Genomic DNA, 22957 nt, shown 5'->3' on the forward strand with positions numbered 1-22957 from the left:
AAGTGCAAAAATCACCTTTTTAAAGTGCCTTTGTAACTTTGAAAGTTTGGCTAAAAGAATGCTTTTTGGTTGAGGATTACCTGTAAGATGATTTATTTATTCATTCATTCATTCTTCATTCATTGCTTATTTGACCCCTATGACAACCATTAAGTGTCGTACCACATGATTCTTGACAAATGTATATTTTATTTTATGTACGCTGAGAGCATATGCACCAAGACAAATTCCTTGTGTGTTCAATCACACTTGGCCAATAAAAATTCTATTCTATTCTATTCTATTCTATTCATTCATTCATTCATTCGATTTGTATGCCGCCTCTCTCCAAAGATTCAAACTTCTCAGAACTTCTGAGTTAAACTGGATATTTGGATGGATGGATGTCTATTCATTTCTCCTTACCTCACTTCCTCAGTCAAAATTTCTCTGCCTGAGATTTGGCTTCACATAGGAGAAAAAGTTCTACTGGCCTGATATGGTCACCTGATTCTTCTTGCAAGCAAACATAACGAAGCATGAATAACATCCCCTTGATGAGTAACTGAGAACTTGCTAAAAAACCCATCATTCTGTGTCAACCCGTATTTGAAAAAACCAGCATGCTATTAGATTGGTTCCAGTATCAACAATCTGGTATGAAAATAAGGCAGGAAGACCCCATGAAAACCTCAGGAGTGAGGTTATGGGAATGACCCTTAGAATTCTTTTAAAAATAACTTAGTTTTGTCCCTGACCAGAGTAAAATATGTAAAGAACTTGCATGGAAGAAAGCTTTATTTTGTTCTTTAAAAAAAATTTAAATTAAGCTTTCTGGTTAAAAACGACATAACAAGACATACAAAAAATACATAAATACTGTATATAAAATACAAACAAACATGGTAAAACCTAACCACTTCTACAGCTATTTCATTTCCAAATATATTTACATTTCCCTATATTACTATTTTAATTTAAATAATCACTATTATTTATCCAGTTCTATATTCAGTGGATTGAGTCTCCTACTACATAGTCAACATACATTTTTTCCCATTTTAGTTACATAAACTTCTAATTAGATACATATGCTGTGAGATCGAGAACATTTGTAATTTATTTGTAGTTTGCTTTTTGTAAGAAAATTTGAAATTTTTTAATTGTGATTTAACCATTTATCCAATTATTCCAGGCATCATAGAATTCTCTGTCTTCCTTTTCGTGAATCTCCCTTGTTAATTTACACATCTCGGAACATTCCAAAATTTTCCTGATGACCACTGAAGAAGTGGGCATAGGCAATCATAGCGGCAGTGGTTATGTGAAATATTTTGTTCTGAATGAGTTGAAATTTTCCAGAGCTGGAAGCCTTATCAATTGGGAATCTTTCTCTGGCATATCAAATAAATATATGACATATATATGTGTGTGTGTGTGTGTGTATATATATATATATATATATATATATATATATATATATATGTATATATGTGTTGAATGTTGAATATGTATATATGTATATATGTATATATGTATATATACAGTATATATACAGTATATATACAGTATATATACAGTATATATACAGTATATATACAGTATATATACAGTATATATACAGTATATATACAGTATATATACAGTATATATACAGTATATATACAGTATATATATATATATATATACTGTGTGTGTGTGTGTGTGTGTGTGTGTGTGTATATATATATATATATATATATCACATGTTTTTTGCTGAGTTTGAAAATTAAGGGAGACTAGGATAGATCTATTTTGGCCTCATCAGCTAGCCATACCTACTGGGATTTGAACCTGCAACCTTTGCCTTGTAAAGGCAGAGAATTATCCTCTAGGCTACAGTATCCAATCCCTTCAGCTATGTGTGTGTGTGTGTGACATGTTTTTTTGCTGAATTTGAAAATTAAGGTGATCTTTATATATATATATTAGATTTGTAGACTCGGGGCGGCTAACAACAATAATAAAAACAGCATATAACAAATCTAATATTTAAAATAACTAAAAACCCTTATTAAAAATCAAACATAAACACAAACATACCATGCATAAATTGTATAGGCCTAGGGGGAAAGAATATCTCAATTCCCCCATGCCTGATGACAGAGATGTGTTTTAAGGAGCTTACGAAAGGCGAGGAGGGTGGGGGCAATTCTGATCTCTGGGGGGATATGGTGGAGAGTGTAATTATTCTGGGGAAACATCTTGTATGTGTGTATGTATGTATGTATTTATGTAGTATGTATGTATGATTTCTATGCTGCCCTTTTTCTTGTACTCAGGGCAGCTCGCAACGAAGTAATACTGTACATCACAATAGAAACCTAAGTTTAAAAAACATATTAAAACCCAATATCATAAAAAAACAGTCACTCATGTTCCAATAAACAGACGTATATTCATTCGTCGGCTGGGGCTAGATATTGGTCTTAGCAGCCCCAAGCCTGTTGGGAAAGATGGGCCTTCAGGCTCTTGCAGAAGGCGGGGAGGGTGAGGGCAGTGTGAATCTCTGGAGGGAGTTGGTTCCAGAGGACTGGGGCCACCACAGAGAAGGTTCTTCCCCAGAGCCCGCCAGGCGACATTGTCTGATATTGTCTGGCTGACAGGACCTGGAGAAGGCGAAATCTGTGGGATCTGATTGGTCACTGGGACACATGAGGCAGAAGGACGGTCCCATAAATAGTCTATGATGCCATGTAGGGCTTTATAGATCATAACCAACATTTTGAAACATGTTTGGAAGCCAATGCATTATTACTCAAAGGCTCAAGACAATTAATCACGTATATGCTTTAAAAAGCAATAATCTAAATCTGTGTTTCTTGTCCCTCAGCAACTTTTAAGTGGTGTAAACTTCAATTCCCAGACCTTCTCAATCAACAGGCAGGCTGGGGAATTCTGGGAGTTGAAGTCTACATCTCTTAAGTTGCCACAATTGGAAAACACTGCATTAAATGGGATGGGATTACTTTCGATATTTTCATGTGTACTTTTTGCCATATTAAATCTTATATTTGCATACTTTTCAGAGAGGATTGGGTGATTACACCCAAAGGTATCATGAGGTACCAGCACATATCAATACCAATAGATACAAATTCAATGTGGAGAAGACAGAAGGTTTCAATTTAGAGTCAGTGTTCAATGTCTGAACCATAATGTTTATTGTGATACAGATTCCACCAACTGGATACTTTGTAGAATAGAATAGGATAGAATTAGAACAGAACAGAATAGAATTCTTGTTGGACAAGTGTGATTGGACACACAAGGAATTTGTCTTGGTGCAGATGCTCTCAGTGTACATAAATGAAAAAAATATATGTGTCAAGAATCATTTATTTATTTATTTTATGTATTTGTCAAATAAGTATAGTATTATAGTACATATTAACATAACATAACATAACATAAGTAGAATGTAGTAATAGAAAGGATAATAAGACAGTAGGACAGGGACATTAGGCACAAAAGTGCACTTATGTATGCCCCTAAGAGACCTCTTAGAAAAGGGGAGAGGTCGATTGTAGATAATGTAAGGTTGAAGATTTTGGGGTTGGGAAGCAACAACAGAGTCAGGTGATGAGTTCCAGGCATTGACCACTCTATTGCTGAAATCATATTTTCTGCAGTCAAGTTTGGAACGATTTACATTCAGTTTGTATCTATTACGTGCTCTTGTGTTGTTGTTGTTCAAAGTAAAGTAGTCACTGACAGGGAGTACATTATGATGTATGATATTATTATTAATATTGCTTCTTCATTGCTTATTTGACCCCTATGACAATCATTAAGTGTTGTACCATATGATTCTTGACAAATGTATATTTTATTTTATGTACGCTGAGAGCATATGCACCAAGACAAATTCCTTGTGTGTCCAATCACACTTGGCCAATAAAAAATTCTATTCTATTATGAACAACAGTTAAATCAGTTCAGAGACGACGTAGTTGTAAATTTTCTAGATGTAGTATTTGAAGTCTGGAGGAGTAGGGTACGCGATGAGGAGTGAAGGACTCTTCTTGTGAAGTATTTCTGGACTCCTTCAATTGTATTAATGTCTGATATGCAGTGTGGATTCCATACAGATGAGCTGTATTCTAGAATGATGTATGAGGTACAACACTTAATGATTTAGCTTAGAAATCAGACTACAATTTCCACCAGTAGAACATTTGAGCACATTTGAACATTTGAGCACTCTTCCAAATCAAGCAGAACGTGATTCCGTCTGCGCATACACATTATGTTCATCTCCAGATCTATGGGGAAAATTAGAAGTTCCCTAAAGTTTTCAGTGAAACAATGGGCTTGTGAAACAAGAGGGTGAGCGACCAGGAAGTGTCAGTGAAATGGTCCTAAAAGGAAATTGGTCAAGGAGGCTCTTAATATTGTGGTTTAGTCAAGCAGACATGGTGACCCATCACGGACCCAAATACTAGCAAAGAAGCTGCAATAAAGGAAGCTCCAAATCTTTTTTGACTTCCGGCCAAGTTCAAGTAATGGGAAAACAGAAAGGAAAGGATAAAAATGTTAGATAGCAACCGAACATTACGCAAAGAAGTGAAAAAATTGGGCCATAGTTCATAATTAAGAGTGACGAAACATTACTGTTCTTTTTTCTTTCTGAAATTTCAACAGTGGAAAACAGAAATATAAATACTGCACTTCCCAAATTTATAAGGGCGAGTCAGTTCCTCAGTATACTCGGAAAAAGTCAATTCCTCTTCTAGCAGTCCAAAAATTCAATTAAGGGCTAACTATGAAATCAAATTGGCTAATATTTACTTCCCTATTTGTTACTCTGTGCTTCTTGTTTTCTTTATGTCAGCCTTTCAGTTTGAGAGTAGTTGGTTTTTTTTACAATTGCTGACATGTTGAAAAGAGATATTACAGCATCATGTCTAACAGAATTGATTTTGTTTAGAATGGAATGGAATAGAATAGAATAGAACAGAACAGAATGTCCAAAGATATTTCACCAGAAGAGCCCTTCACTCCTCCACTCGAAACAGAATATCCTACGAAAATAGACTAACAATCCTGGTTCTAGAAAGCTTAGAACTACGGCGCCTAAAACACGATTTGAGTATTGCCCACAAGATCATATGCTGCAACGTCCTACCGGTCAATGACTACTTCAGCTTCAACCGCAACAACACAAGAGCACGCAACAGATTCAAACTTAATACGAACCGCTCCAAACGTGACTGTAAAAAATATGATTTCAACAATCGAGTTATCAAAGCGTGGAACTCATTGCCGGACTCAATTGTGTCAACCCCTAACCCCCAACATTTCTCCCTTAGACTCTCCACGATTGACCTCTCCAGGTTCCTAAGAGGCCAGTAAGGGGCATACATAAGTGCACTGGTGTGCCTTTCATCCCCTGTCCAATTTTCTCTCACTTATCATATATATATTTTCTTTCATATATCCTCTCCTCTAAGTTCACTTTATCCTTATATATATATTACTACATGTCTATTTTTCTTCCTATGTATTTGTGTATTGGACAAATGAATAAATAAAATTAATTAATTAATTAATTAATTAATTAATTATTGGCCAAGTGTGATTGGACACACAAGGAATTTGGTGCATAATGCTCTCTTATCAGATAAATTTGTCAAGAATCATGAGGTCCAATACTTAATGATTGTCATAGGGGCCAAATAAGCAATGATGAAACAATCAATATTAATAAAAATCTTAAGGATACAAGAATTGTAATTCTGAACTCAATTATGGTCATAAACTGAGGACCACTTAAAAAAAATGAAACTGAATTTTTTTTAAAAGGAAGAATAGAAACTTCAAAGAAGCATTAACTAAGGCAGGCCTTTAAGATGTTATGAAATCCAGATTATTTATAGGTTAAATCAAATTCTTCAGGAAACCAGTGTTTTTCAAACTTGGCGACTTGATTTGTGGATTGAACATTTTGCTCCAGACCATGTTTCTTTTTTTTATTTTGAATTTTCAAATGTTTTACAGACAAACTTAAAAACAAAAAGCAATGAGATAAGTACATACAACAAAAGGAAAATAAAATAAAAAATAAAGAAACACAAAACAACACAATACTGATAATGCGAATAACGTGAAAAGAAAAAAAAACCCATCTAACAATGTTAATTATTTTTCAGTAATTATTGGCTTCCTTGACATCAGTAAATCCATTATACGTTCACCGTTGCAAACTTTTATGAAATATCTTGTCACAATTTTATTGTTTTTAAGTTTATAATTTTTTCTCTTTTCAAGTCATATGTATAGTTTCACCCATAAAATGTATATTTCTTTTCTTTGCTCATTTCGCAATTCTAATGTAAGTTTGCTCATTTCTGCACTTTCCAGTAGTTTATTGATTACCATTGTTTCAGAGGGCATGTGTTCATTTTTCCACATTTGTGCAATTGTTAGTCAGGCAGCTGTCAATATATGTATATTTAGGTAGTACAGTGGTACCTCGTGATACGAACCCCTCGTCATACGAACAATCCGAGATACGAACCCGGGGTTCGGAAAATTTTTGCCTCTTCTTCCGAACTTTTTCTGTCTTACGAACCCGCCGCCCAAACGCCGAATCCGGAAGTTCGGCAAATGTTTGGGTTCGGGTGACCTCCAAGAAGCCTCGCCGCCCGGCTGTCACCTTTTGAAACAGCCAAGGCGCTTCTCGGCGTCCTCCCGAACCCAAACACCAAACTCGAACTTCTGCCGAACTGCCGGGTTCGGCATTTGGGAGGCCGCCGAGAAGCCCCACCGCCCTGCTGTCGCCTTTTGAAACAGCCAGGGGGCTTCTTGGCGTTCTCCCGAACGCCGAACCTGGAAGTTCGGCAAGAGTTCGGGGTCAGCGTTCGGGTTCAGGAGGACGCTGAGAAGCCCCGCCGCCCGGCTGTCAGCTTTTCAAAAGAGCCGCGGAGCTGTCGGGCCGGTTGGGAGGCTCAAACGGAGGTGGGGAATCCCAATAGGGAATTCCATGAGTGGAGCTTTGACATCACGAAGTTGTCCTTCCTGGAGTCCACGTTTCGGCCAGCCAGGAAGAACATCTTCGTCACCCTTCCTGCTCTTCTGCGTCCCATATTATAATTGGATATCCCAAAACTATTACAGCTAGTCCTCAACTTACTGACCACAAGACAGCCCAAAGTTTATGTTGCTAAGAGAGACATTTCTTAAGTGAATTTTCTCCCATTTTATGACCTTTCTTGGCACGGCTGTTAAGTGAATTACTCCGGTTGTTAGGTTACTAACATGGTTGTTAAGTGAATCTGGATGCCCCATTGACTAGGCTTGTCAGAAGGTCGCAAAAGGGGATCACATGATCCAAGGACGCTGCAGTGGTCATAAATGTGACCCAGTTGCAGTTGTGGGTTCTAAATTAATTTGACACTGGTCCTGGGTGGATGGATGGAACTACCTGCTGCTGCCTCCACCAGTTTTAAGAACTGATCCGAACCGAGAGCAATCCCCACTGGTCAGTTGGCAACTGCCTGAATTTTGATCATTCATTCATTCATTCATTCATTCATTCATTCATTCATTCATTCATTTCGATTTCTATGCCGCCCAATCCCGAAGGACTCAATAATAATAGAAATACAAAAACAATAAAAAGAAGTCAAGAATACAATCTAAAACTATAAAACCCTGATTAAAAATGCATAATTAAACAACCAAAATAACATGCATGCATACCATTCATACAATTTGGCCATGATAGTTGTTAATGATGCTGCAATAGTTTTAAGTGTGAAAAATGGCCAAAAGTAATTTTTTTTCAGTATAACTTTGAATAGTCACTAAATAAACTGTTGTAAGTCAAGGATTACCTGTAGATCTAAAACTGACCAGAAAACTGGAATTAATCAATACAGAAGTGGTTCCTGGAACTGAATGCACCACTTTCAGGAAATCAGAATATTATAAGAAAAGAAAGAGAATGCAAAATTAGTTACCCCAAACAAAACAAATGTCTCCACCCATCATTTACCCTGACTGTAATCTATTCTGATTAACAACCTTTGTATTTGTCAAGCTGTCTAAATATTTCCCCACTCCAAAACATAATCCAAGTTCCTGGGAATAACACCATAATGAATTGTACTGTACCATCAGCCCATTTAATTGTATTTTGATAAGCTTAGTTCCTTCTCTTAGTCAAGGTCAAGTACCATAATCATTCAGCGCTGGTGATTCATTTTTTTATAGTGTCTGGGAACATGATCTATACATTTGCAAGTTGGCCATCAGTGGAGGCGAAGCCATTTTACACAAGTCTTAAGTCCTCTGCTTCCATCTTGCATGTAACCCTGATTTAAATCTTCTAAGAGTCTATTTGCCGTAAATAAAGTTGACATTAAAAGCTCTGTTTTGCTTTGCACTTCATTTTGTTTCGTTAATTTTATTTGGGAACAAAAAGAGAAACTCTTCCAAAGGGGAGAAAGGAGAAGTTGGTTGTTCCTTAGACTCTCCACGATTGACCTCTCCAGGTTCCTAAGAGGCCAGTAAGGGGCGTATATAAGTGCACTGATGTGCCTATCGTCCCCTGTCCAATTGTCTTCCCTTATCTTATATATCATACATATTCTCTCCTTATCTATCTATCTATCTATCTATCTATCTATCTATCTATCTATCTATCTATCATCTATCTATCTATCTATCTATCTATCTATCTATCTATCTATCTATCTATCTATCTATCTATCTATCTCATATATATTATCTCCCTCCCATCTACTTCTCTTCTTTTTTACTTCCTATCTTTATATATATTACTTAATGTCTATTCTCTTCCATATGTATTGTATATTGGACAAAGAATAAAATAAATAAAAGTAAAAATAAGTAACGAAGATAATTGGGAGTAGATGGATAGGTTTTATTTTTATTTTTTAATTTCTTTTTATTTTTTAAAATTAAAACTTATACATATAAAAAATAAACTACAAAAACATAAATTTACTGTACATCCCCATTTTTATCAGAAGTTCTAACGGAGATAAGTACATTTTTAAATAATTTATTAATGTTTATGTTTGTACATTTGTATTTGAATTTCGAATAAAGTTACTTTTGTCTGTTATTAATCTTTTAGGCAATATTTTTGTTTAATTTCATTTCCTTTGTCGTTTCTTTCTTTTAGCCAATTGTAAAATTTATCCCATATCTTATAATAATCGGAATTCCCTTTCCCTTCTAATTTTCCTGTCAACATGTCCATTTCTGCACAATCCATGATTTTTTTTAATTATTATTCATTCTTTTGGTATGTCTTCATTTTTCCATGGCTGGCATAACTCATCCTCGCTGATGACAAAATATGGATAATCAAATATTTAATTTCCTTTTTATACATCTTATTGAAAATCCCTTATAAAAATAATTCGGGTCTTTTCTCAATTGTGATTTCTTTTAACTATTTCCCTATCATGTTCCAATAAGTTCTGAACAAGTCCACCATAGATGAGAATAGAATGGAATGGAATGGAATAGAATAGAATAGAATATAATTCTTTATTGGCCAAGTATGATTGGACACACAAGGAATTTGTCTTGGTGCATATGCTCTCAGCGTACATAAAAGAAAAAGATACATTTGTCAAGAATCGTGGTATAACACTTAATGATTGTCATAGGGGTCAAATAAGCAATGAAGAAACAATCAATATTAATAAAAATCTTAGGATACAAGCAACAAATTACAGTCATACAATCCTAAATGGGAGGAAAAGGATGATAGGAATGATGAAAAAAACTAGTAGAAATAGAAGTGCAGATTTAGTAAAAATGTTCCATTTTCTTTTTTACACTTCTAACACCTACGAGATGCATTCTGGAACATTTTTGATATTCTTTCCGGTGATAAATGCCAACAATGGAACATCTCTCACAGGTTTTTCTTAATGCATTTGACCTTGCAATTTGCCAATTGAAAGACCATAATTTTTCCCATTTGTCTAAATTCTATTGGGTATCCGAAATTTTTTGCCCAAATTTTTTTTATATTGTCTTTCACTATCTCCTCCTCTGTTTCATAACTAATTAAGATGGATAGGTTTTCTAATTGACGAAGACTGGAAGGTCATCTAAAAAAAAAAGAGACCAGCGATCTTATCTTGACATCATAGGAAAACTGTATTAAACTTTGGTGCCAAAACATAAGTTTGGTAGCCCATTTTCCGTCTAACCAACTCATAAAAGTTTTTAATAAAACTTGTTACAGGTAATCCTCGGTTTACAACTATTCATTTAGTGACCGTTTGAATTACAACACAAAAAAAATGACATGTCTGTTTTTCACACTTATGACTGTTGCGGAATCCCCACGATCATGTGATCAAAATTCGGGCACCGAGCAATTGGCATGTATTTATGACGGCGGTTGTGTCCTGGGATCACGTGGTCAACTTTTGTGGCCTTTGGATAAGCAGCAAATTCATTTAACAACTGTCTTGCTTAGCAACAGAAATGTTGGGCTCAATTGTGGTCATAAGTCGGGGACTTCCTGTGATTGGAAAAAAAACCCCTGCAAAGATATGTTCGGTTTCTGAAAATCCACATTCGGGTTCAATTAACAATGAAGATTTGCATTATTTGGGAAAAGTGGATGGGGATGTCCCTCTCTTTATGATGCACAAATAGTCAAAATTATTTCAGCAACATTTGCCGATCTTCTTTGTTCTGTCATGGAAAGGATAATAATCCCTCTGTGAACTCTATAACCGCTGTTCAGGAAGTGATGGCAACCGAAAATAAAAGCGATTGCTCAAACATTTATGAGAAAGGCAGGAAATGGGCCTTTTTTACTGGGAGAAAATGAGGAAACCACGCATAGTTGGGCGATGAGCTGAATCATAAAAATTAGAAAGGAACCCCAATGGAAAGGAAAACAAACTCAAATACCCCTCAGCGGTGTCCCCTGGCTAGCTGAAAGATGGGGTAAAATAAGGAGGGTGGGCTTGTGTGAATCCCCCAAAAATCCAATGTAAGATTTCACACAATAAGTAAAAGGGAACTGAAATTCATTCATTTGTCCGTCCGTCCATCCATCCATCCATCCATCCATCCATCCATCCATCCATCCATCCATCCATCTATCTATCTATCTATCTATCTATCTATCTATCGGTCTCTAACATCTCTATCATCGCTAATCTAATCTCTCTCTTACACACACATCTATCATTCATCAAGCTGTCTGTCCGTCCACCCACCCACCCACCCACCCACACACCCATCTATCTATCTATCTATCTATCTATCTATCTATCTATCTATCTATCTATCTATCTATCTATCTATCTATCTATCTATCTATCTATCTATCTATCGGTCTCTAACATCTCTATCATCACTAATCTAATCTCTCTCTTACACACACATCTATCATTCATCAAGCTGTCCATCCGTCCGTCTATCCATCCATCCACCTACCCATCCCTCCACCCACCATATCTATCTGTCTGTCTGTCCGTCCGTCCATCATCCATCCATCCATCCATCTATCAATCAATAGATAGATCGGTATCTATCCTCTCTAATCTCTCAGTATCATCTCTAATCTCTCTCTCTCACCTATCACCCATCAACCTGTCTGTCTATCTATCTCTACTAGTATCAAGTAATCATCTCTCCCACTCCTCATCCATCCATCATCATTCTCTCTCTCTCTCTCTCTCTCTCTCTCTCTCTCTCTCTCTCTCTCTCTCTATCTATCTATCTATCTATCTCTATCAGCATGTATCATCTCTAATCATCTCTCCTCTCCCATCCATCCATCCATCCATCTAGTGCAAGATTGGAAGATATGGAGAGACCTGATCCATAGAATTGCCAAGAGTCAAATATGACTGAATGGATAATACCATCATGTCTGTCTGTCTGTCTATTTTCTACACCACCCCCTCCACCATTCAGGAGGATCTGTGGAAGGATCTCTGTACAAATGTTAGTTTCCTGTCCGGGCTCTTTCTATCCTTATTCCCATTTTACAAATAGACCGACTACTGGTCTAACCAATTAGAATTTGGGCCTAGCCAAAAGGTTGCCATAATGATGCCACACCTTGGAGCTCACACGCTCATCTAAGGTTCCTCCCTATGAATCCTCTTGATAGTTTCTGTTTGACATTTAGCAATATTTGCTCATTACCTTCCTGAGAAACCCTTTGACATTCCAATATGCTTCTTAGGAATGCTCAGATAAGAAAAGGTGTAGGCTGCAACTACTTAATGGGTGAAGAAAGAGACTCAAAACAGCAGGAAGCCTTTGTAACTGCTCAGGCTGTAAAGGTGATAGTAGAGGATTTGTACTTTCAGACTTGCAAGATTCTGTTAATGTAGGCTTACAAAAAAGTAGTACAGTGGTACCTCTACTTAAGACCTTAATTCATTCCATGACCAGGTTCTTAAGTAGAAACGTTCTCAAGTAGAACCATTTTTTCCCATAGGAATCAATGTAAAAGCGAATAATGCGTGCAAACCCATTAAGAAAGAAATAAAAGCTCGGAATTTGGGTGGGAGGAGGAGGAAGAGGAGGAGGAGGAGAGTCACTGCTGAAGGAAGAAGGTGAGGTGATGGGAATAAAAAAAATCCAAAACTTTAAGACTTAAAAAATAAAAAAGAAGGACTCTGAGGCAGCGAGGAGGAGCACGTGCCTCCAATACATCTGGCACGAGGCTGCCTCCCATACACTGGCTGCTGCTGCTGCTACCTGCTGCCTCTTCCTTCCTATGCTGAAAGGCTCCCCTCTCCTCTCGCTTGCTCTCTTTGTAGCCGGTGCCTTTCCTTCATTGTGGTGACTCCTCGGCTGCCCAGAGTGAAGGGAGCGTTTCTTTTCTCTGGGCGCTGGCAGAGGTTTGTTTCCTGTCCAAGTGCCCAGAGAAAGGAAAATGCTTTGTTCACTCTGGATTGCCAAAGTCTCCTTAAGTGCCACCAAAAGGCTCCTCTGGCAGCCCAGATGGCTGGGATTAAAGGGGGAATGGCAGGAAACTGGCCGGGCCTTCGTGCCACTCTCAAATTTTCTGGAAGATTTTTCCCGGCTCAGGTTTTTAAGTAGAAAATGGTTCTTAAGTAGAGGCAAAAAAATCTTGAACACCCAGTTGTCATCTCGAAAAGTTCTTAAGTAGAGGGGTTCTTAAGTAGAGGTACCACTCTATTAACATATCTGTTTGTGTTTCCCGTCTGGTCTAGCTGGAAAGGCCATCACTTCCTTTTTCTTAAGAACTGGTTTAAAGATATTTTTTTCTCCTGGAGTGATTTGAGGGCCAAGGCCAGTTAATATGAAGCCACTGAAGATAGGTTGGCAAATGTGTAAATCACCAACAAGATACTAGATGCTGAAAAATAATTGTTTAAACATATCAAAATTCTTTAAAAAAAATTATTTATTAGTTATTTACATTAAGAAAAAAGACATAAATACCACAAAACAAATATAAACAAAACATAAACAAAACACAACCTATACAGATGTCATCTTTCATAGTTGCAATTGTATATGGATCTAATAGCAGCTTATCATATATTTCTGGTTAGCTTTTATTAGGCCATAAAACACTAAAGTTAGGAATGTACTTAGAACAAATTAAATATTATAATGCAGGGCAATCATGATATTTGCATATTATAGTTCCTGTTGGCAGTATATTTAAACTTTTTTTTAAAAGCAGGATAAATCTTGCACACCAAGTCAACTAGACACAAGAACAGTTTTTCCCCGAACGCCAACACTCTATTAAACAAATAATTCCCTCAACACTGTCAGACTTTTTATTAAATCTGCACTTCTATTTCTACTAGTTTTTTCGTCATTCCTATCATCCTTTTCCTCCCACTTAGGACTGTATGACTGTAACTTGTTGCTTGTATCCTAAGGTTGTTATTAATATTAATTGTTTCTTCATTGCTTATTTGACCCCTATGACAATCATTAAATGTTGTACCATATGATTCTTGACAAATGTACCTTTTTCTTTTATGTACTTTGAGAGCATATGCACCAAGACAAATTCCTTGTGTGTCCAATCACACTTGGCCAATAAAATTCTATTCTATCTTCAGTCTTAGCAACCCAGAGCATAGTTCCCTCTAAGCTGAGCAGTGAGCAATCGCTCACTTAAAAATCATCATCAACTCAGAGTTTTCCAATCCTGCCCAGAAGCCGAGAGGGAAAGAGTGAGAGGGAAGGAGAGAGAGAGGAAGAGAGAGAAACAGATAGAAAAAAGACAGGAAGGAAAAGAGAAAGAAAAAGAATGGGAGTAAGGAAGAGAGAAAGAAAATCAAAATCTAGTTTGAAACTAGCTCAACTATTTAAGTGGCATTTTGATATTGATAGAGTTGCCCTATTATGAGCTCACTGTTATAGACACACAAATTCTCTGAGGCAAAACAGGATGGGGTTTTTGTTTGTTTGTTTATTTATTTATTTATTTATTTATTTATTTATTTATTATTTCTGTGCCGCCCAGTCCCAAAGGGACTGCCGCTCAGACACTATACTTTTCCGCCCACCCCCCAAAAAATTAGAGGGAACACTGACCCAGAGTATCAGAACTAGTGGTATCCAACCTTGGTGGTTTTAAGAAATGTGGACTTTAATTTCCAGAATTCTTGGAATTGAAATCCACAAATCTTAAAACTGCCAAGGTTGGAGATTTAGGCATTACAGTAATAAAATCATGGAAGCATAAAATGATAGAAAGTGAAAAGACATTGGAGTTCATATAGTCCAATCCTCTGTCCACTTCAGGAATTGACCATTAGAACTTTTAAATTAACTGGGAGAATTTGTGGAGGGACAAAAGGGGGTAACTTTTTGGTGGCTAAAGCCTTGTGATGGAAGTCTCCCCCATGTGTTCACATGCAATGCATATTAAAACAAAGGCTGAGTCACAGTCACCTCCCTGAACTTTTGGGAAGCCCCTGTTTAAACCATTATACGGTGAAACCTCTTTTGTGTCAATGTGTGAATAAGCTTCAGTGTTGCGATGCTCCGGTAATGAACTAGTCCTCATGAGGTGCTTATGATACATGGCAAGAACCCACACTGAACCCAGCTGCTGGTTTAGGGATCATGATCTCTGGTTTCATGCTAAACTAGCCCTTGCTGCGCACCAGATGTGGAACCTCAGGCTATGATATTCTTGCTGCCAGAATTTCTCCATCAGCATTATTAGCAATGGGCACGATTTGTAACCAAGCGGAGTGACTCCATGGGTGCTAAACGCTCAATCCAGCAATTCTAGCTCTATGATTGTGGTGTTAGGAATTTGGCTGCGCCCCCTTACCAAGGCCCTATCCAGGCTGAGGAATTCCCAGCCATTCAGCAAGACAAGGCAGGCCTACTTCTGGGTCACCTGTGCCTAAGGAAATATTCACACAACTCCTCCCCTCGTTTCCCACCTGACACGTGGCCTTTCCACAGCTCAGTCATCACCGCATACCTGGCAAACAACCATCTCGGGCAAAAGCTACCTGAGCTGGCAAAGGAGAAGCCTATTGAGCAGCAGCCAAGCCTTTCTATGAACCCCGAGGGGAAGGGGAGTCTGAACGTGCATGTAATTGGCATGTATGACAAAGAGAGAGAGAGAGAGCCATGATCTCTCACAAGGGAGTGAGCTTTGATGTTAGGGTTGCGCTCTTTGCATTGGTGACTACACGTCTTACATGTTCAGTGCTGACGAATATCATCCCAGGTCTGACCTGAACCTTGGTGTGGTTGATGAAAGCATTTGTCCATCAAGATCCATCTTGGGGGTGCCCTTCCAAGGTGCTGGGCTGCCCTACTGCCAAGTCCTGGTAAGCTATTTCTCGCCCTCCATCCCTTGACACCTGGCACACAGCTTCCTTCATACCCTGCTGTTGGGCACAACAATAGAGTCACATTACCTGACTCTGTGGTTTCTACTCCTAACCCCAAAACTTTTAACTTTAGATTGTCTACAATTGACCTCTCCCACTTTCTAAGAGGTCTGTAAGGGCCGTGCATAAGCGTGCCATTGTGCCTACCGTCCTACTGTTCTGTTGTCTTCTATCATTATTTTTTATCATTACTTTTCTAATGTTTTATTTATATAATTTACCATCCTATAATTGACATATATATATATATACAGTATATATATATATATATATATATGGTTCTGAGTTCGGATTTTACCCCGTGTAATATTTTGTCTATGCGACATTTCGGTGAAATCACATTCACCATCATCAGGCTGAAGTTGTTATTAAAATTTTATTTTTATTTATTTTATTTTATTTATTTTTTTAATGAAGTTGTTAGCTTCGTGCTACTTTGAATATATACCGTATTGTTAGCACGAAGCTAACAATTTCAGCCTGATGATGGTGAAAGTGATTTCACCGAAATGTCGCATAGACACTCAAAATATTACACGGGGTAAAACCCGAACTCAGAACAATCTACATACATATACATGTATATATATATACCCGTATATACATATATATATATACACACACACATACACATATACATACGTACGTACATATGTATGTACATACTTACATACATACATGCATGCATGCATACATACATACAGTAGTGCCTCTACTTAAAAACTTAATTTGTTTTGTGACCAGGTTCTTAAGTAGAAAAGTTTGTAAGAAGAAGGCATTTTTCCCATAGGAATTAATGTAAAAGCAAACAATGCATGCTATTGGGGAAACCACAGGGAGGGTGGAGGCCCTGTTTCTGCGAGGTGATTCCTAGAGAAGCCCCACATAGGCTTCTCTCTGCCTTTTCCGGCCCTGTTTCCTCCCAGGAGATTCCTAGAGAGGCCTCACAGAGGCTTCTCCCTGCCTTTTCTGGTTACAGTTTCAGAGGCTTGGGTTTGTAAGTGGAAAATGATTCTTGAGAAGAGGCAAAAAACTCTTGAACACCCGGTTCTTATCTAGAAAAGTTCATAAGTAGAGGTGTTCTTAGGTAGAGGTACCACTGTAGAGGTACATATATATATATATAGTAAATAAATAGTTGCAGTCAGCTCATGTGGTTGGTCTTAAGGTATCAAAAACTCCATGGGGATGTTTCAGACTTTTATGACCTGAAGACCTTGTCTTGGTTCATTTTCTATTTGATCCGTGTCATGAAACCTCAACCTTATACCACAAACTTCAGGTTGTAAATATAGCCACTGTGGTTTTCTTCAGTAAAAAGGAAACAAATCCGTGGAACTAAAAGCGAAAGAAGAGAAAAAAGGTCTCCTTCCGGTCAACCCAAAATCTTGTGACCTCATGGACAGGCCTTGATAGCTTCATGATACATGGTGGAATTAGCCTCTTGTGACCCTTTTATCTTACTACAGCTCTGCTATTTCTAATGGTTCCCCACCCATGTCCTTGCTTCATTGTTCTACCTCACTCTTCGAGATCATTCAAGGTCTTGCACTGCCCAAACGAAAATGAGTAATTTTTTAAAAACCATCTTGTTGTCCTTCCTTGTCACCATTTAAATGGTGTTCTCCTGACCCATTCCTCCTTTTTGTTCATTTTAGACCAGTGTTTCTCAATCTTGGCAGTTTGAAGATGAAGGGGGCTTCCACTCTAAGAATTCCCCAGCTATGCATAGCAAAGCTGGCTGGGAAATTCTGGGAGTTGAAATTCCATAAATCTTCAAACTGCCCATTTGCGAAACACTGCTTTAGATAAATTCTTGGATACTTCTACCTAATCTTCTTTCCTCTCCTAATTCCGGTGGGGCAGTTCCAACTTGGGGAGCTAATTTCTTTGATTCCCCCTCAAATGATCCGAGGTGGCACAGTGGGTAGAGTGCTGTACTGCAGGCCACTAAAGCTGACTGCTAGATCTGCAGGTCAGTGGTTCAAATCTCATCACCAACTCAAGGTTGACTCAGCCTTCCATCCTTCCAAGGTGGGTAAAATGAGGACCCAGATTGTGGGGGCAATATGCTGGCTCTGTTAGAAAGTGTTATTGCCTATCATGTTGTAAACTGCCCTGAGTCTAAGGAGAAGGGCGGCATAAAAACATAGAAGACTGACGGCAGAAAAAGACCTCTTGGTCCATCTAGTCTGCCCTTATACTATTTCCTGTATTTTATCTTACAATGGATATATGTTTATCCCAGGCATGTTTAAATTCAGTTACTCTGGATTTACCAACCACGTCTGCTGGAAGTTTGTTCCAAGGATCTACTACTCTTTCAGTAAAATAATATTTTCTCATGTTGCTTTTGATCTTTCCCCCAACTAACTTCAGATTGTGTCACCTTGTTCTTGTGTTCACTTTCCTATTAAAAACACTTCCCTCCTGAACCTTATTTAACCCTTTAACATATTTAAATGTTTCGATCATGTCCCCCCTTTTCCTTCTATCCTCCAGACTATACAGATTGAGTTCATGAAGTCTTTCCTGATACGTTTTATGCTTAAGACCTTCCACCATTCTTGTAGCCCGTCTTTGAACCCGTTCAATTTTGTCAATATATTTTTGTAGGTGAGGTCTCCAGAACTGAACACAGTATTCCAAATGTGGTCTCACCAGCGCTCTATATAAGGGGATCACAATCTCCCTCTTCCTGCTTGTTATACCTCTAGCTATGCAGCCAAGCATCCTACTTGCTTTTCCTACTGCCCAACCACACGGCATAAAATAATTGAATAAATAAATAATAAAACGAATAAATAAATTCATTTTCTCCTTGCCAAAGGTCTGAGCACCCAATGTAGCAGTTCACATAGCATCTGAACACTTACTGATTAACCAGTCCATCTCTACTTTTTTCTACCAACCTTGGCCAAAGGAAGGAGGAGGAATAAAGGTGTGGAGGGGGGGAGGGCAGGAGTAGAGGACAAAGAAGGAAGACCCTCCAAGAATGAGGCTCTTGAAATGAGGCAGGGATTTTTTATTTATTTATTTATTTATTTTGTCAAATACACAATGAGGGTTTTAGTGGGTATATATCTATATACACATAGTGAAAAATACATGCTGAAGGTTATAGAGGAGATACTCATAGTAAAATATATCTAAGAAAAAATAGAAAAGAAGGTATAGTAATAGAACATATCAATGAAAGAATAGAAGAAGAGATATAGGAATAGAAGAAAGGTATAGGAGATATAGGAGAGCAATAGGACAGGGGACGGAAGGCACTCTAGTGCACTTGTACTCGCCCCTTACTGACCTCTTAGGAATCTGGATAGGTCAACCGTAGATAATCTAAGGGTAAAGTGTTGGGGGTTTGGGGATGACACTATGGAGTTCCACTCTTCGACAACTCGGAAGTTTATTTTACTTTGGAAGTGTGCAAACTATGTACTTTACTTTGGAAGTATGCAAACTATGTACATTGATCTGAACGTTAGTGATCCAATGTAGAAGAGGGTTGCAGCAACCTTTTAAAAAATGAGTTCAAAGAAGGGACCTGGGAAAGCAGAATATAGTTCTCATGAAAAGACAGCAAACTGACATTCATGTAAACTGAATCCCTAGGGCAGTGATGACGAACCTATGCCATGGGTGCCAGAGTGGCACGTAGATCCATATCTGCTGGGACGTGAGATGTTGCCCTAGTTCATCTCCAATATGCATGTGTGTGCTTGCCAGCTGATTTTTGCCTTGCATAGAGTTCTGGGAGGGTGTTTTTTGGCTTCCAGAGAGCCTCCGGGGTGGGTGGGGGTGTTTTTACCCTCCCCCAGCTCCAGGGAAGCCTTTGGAGTTTGGGGATGGTGAAACACGAGCATACTGGGCCAACCAGAAGTTGGAAAACAGGCTGTTTCCAGCTTCAGGAGGGCTTCCAGGGGGCGGGGAGAGCTGTTTTTGCCCTTCCCAGGCATTGAATTATGGGTGTGGGCACTTGTGCACGATAGCACTCGCCCAGGCTCTAACGGCACCCAAGGAAAAAAAGATTTGACGTCACTGCCCTAGGGAGTAGGGCGGCATAGAAATATAATTAAATAAAACAAAATAAATATAATTAAATAAATAATTGCTGATGCTGTTGTTTATATTGCTAAGGAAAACAGCCGATCAGTTGTAGAACATCTTGTAACAAAGCCCAACTTTATCATTCCTGGCTAAGGTTGCTTTCAGGCAGTAGCTGTTTCTCCATTGCTGAGAAAAAGAAGCGTCATTTCACTTACAGATCTCTAATCAAAGAGGATTAATCGCTGGTGCACTCTGAGCTTGTTGGTTTACTTTCAGACGTCTCATTACCAAATGAGGTAACACCATCAAGTTTCAGAGGTGTAGTCTTCAACTCTTATGATATTACCTTGTTTGGGAAATGAAACATCTGCAGGAAAATAATAATAATAATAATAATAATAATAATAATAATAATAATAATAATAATAATAATAATAATAATAATAGAGGAGAAGCAGCTAGAGAAATTAGTGAAATACGAAGATCTAAAAATCGAGCTGCAACGACTCTGGCATAAGCCAGTGAAAGTGGTCCCAGTGGAACTTGGCACGCTGGGCGCAGTGCCAAAGGATCTCAGCAGACATTTGAAAACCATTGGAATGGACAAAATCTCCATCTGTCAATTGCAAAAGGCCGCTTTACTGGGATCGGCAAACATAATTCGTTGCTATATGACGCAGTCCTAGGTGCTTGGAAATCGCCCGACTGGTGATGAAATACGAAATCCAGCATAGTGATCTCGTTTGCTGTGTTGTACTGACATAATAATAATAATAATAATAATAATAATAATAATAATAATAATAATTAGATTTGTTTGCCGCCCCTCTCCGAAGACTCGGGGCGGCTCACAACAATACTAATAACAGTGTTACAATGTAAACAAATCTAATATTAAAAAAACATCTAAAAACCCCATCATTTAAAAACCATGCAACACATGCATACCACACATAAAAATATAAAAACCTGGGGGAGGTGTCTCAATTCCCCCATTAACTTCAAGGAGCACCGAGGATCAAACAGTTTAACCCTGAGCTACAAATATTCCCTTCTATTAGAATGGGATGGGACTGGTGCCACAATTCAGCTCAAAAAAAGAGAAAGAAGGCAAGGATCCAAACGATTTCAGTAGCCAAAAGAAGAAAACACGCCTAATTGGGAATGCGGCATTATAATTCCATAATTAATTGTATAAACAAGCTCCTTTACTCTCAGTCAACAGCAAGGAAGAAGAAGATAGGAAGAGACAAAAAAACCCCCCACTTATGATTCTGCTTTTTCACTAGCCCCTCGTAGTTTTTCGCTCTTCCTTGGATGCCTAAGCTTGTTTAACACCTTGTAGGGAAGGCTGCAAAATGCTGGGATTTCCTCAGAGGATCATCCTTGGCCATTTAGAACAATGTTATTCAACCTTAGCAATTTTATCATGTGTAGATTTCAACTCCTGGAATTCCCCAGACAACATGGCTGACTGAGGAATTCTGGGAGTTGAAGTTTATACATTTTGAAAGGGGAAAACACACCTCTCTAGAGACTCAAGTCAAAGCTAAAATCCGTTCTGTGAATTGCCTCAAAGGCACTTTTTCCAAGAGGTGACTGGACTTTCTGTTTTTTTCTTTGGAGACGTATCGCTTCTCAGCCAAGAAGCTTCTTCAGCTCTGACTGGATGGTAACTAGAGCAGTGTTTCCCAACCTTGGTAACTTGAAGATATCTGGACTTCAACTCCCAGAATTCCCCAGCCAGCATTCGCTGCTGGGGAATTCTGGTAATTGAAGTCCAGATATCTTCAAGTGGCCAAGGTTGGGAAACACTGATCTAGAGCATTGGTAGAGTTTTCCATGAGGTAAAAGATGTCCTTCACCAAACCATCAGAAAAAGAATGATCAAAAGGAGATTATTCAGAAAAGGGGCCTCCAGTCTCCATGACAGCTACTGTAGAAATGGCCTCACAACTGGATGGAAAAGGTAGATTGCAGATAGACGACCGGAGCTGACTACACTGGGTCCTGTCTTCCTTACTGATTCATTTATCAAGTGTCTCAGCCACCCATCTCCAAAATTACTCAATTTTTAAAAAAAGTTAGTAGACCACATGAAACAAGAGTGTAGTCATCCATCCGGATAGAGTAGATTAGGAAAAAATATTTCCTACGTCATTCCCAATTTAACAAGACCCACCAAATGCCTTAACCCCAATCCTGGAGAAAAAAACACATTTTTAGGGCTCCTTTGAATACCGGCAGGATATAAGTCATATAAATCTTTGGGGGAGGGGAGGAATTAGTCCACAGAGCAGGTACTGTGTGAGAGGAAGCTCACCTCCTGGGTTCAGGGGTGGGTTCCGGATTCTGTCAGTGCAGATTTGCTCAGGGATGTGCTGCGCAGAGGCAAAAAACAAGATGGCGGCACCTATGGCGCTGTTGAGAGAACCGTCTGGGAGTGCGGCAGGCTTGAGTCTAAGTGCAAAATGCAGCTGCGAGAGCAGTCATGGGCTTCCCTAAATATGCCCATGTTACTCCAACCCTCCGCAGTCTGCATTGGCTGCCGATCAGTTTCCGGTCACAATTCAAAGTGTTGGTTATGACCTATAAAGCCGTTCATGGCATCAGACCAGGATACCTGCGAGACCGCCTTCTGCCACACGAATCCCACGACCGGTTAGGTCCCACAGAGTTGGCCTTCTCCAGGTCCCCTCGACTAAACAATGTCATCTGGCGGGACCCAGGGGAAGAGCCTTCTCTGTGGCAGCTCCGACCCCCTGGAACCAGCTCCCCCCAGAGATCAGGATTTCCCCCACCCTCCTTGCCTTTCGTAAACCTCTTAAAACCCACCTCTGCCGTCAGGCATGGGGGAATTGAAACATCTTCCCCTTACCCATGTAGCTTTTGAGTATGATTCGATTGCGTGTTGTTTTTTATATATTGGGGTTTCTTTTCTTTTTTTGGACTTTTAATCTAGAACTGTAACCTAGATTTTTAAATATTAGATTTGTTACTATGTATTGTTCTTCGCC

This window comes from Erythrolamprus reginae, chromosome Z (assembly GCF_031021105.1).
Source record: "Erythrolamprus reginae isolate rEryReg1 chromosome Z, rEryReg1.hap1, whole genome shotgun sequence".
Taxonomy (NCBI): Eukaryota; Metazoa; Chordata; class Lepidosauria; order Squamata; family Dipsadidae; genus Erythrolamprus; species Erythrolamprus reginae.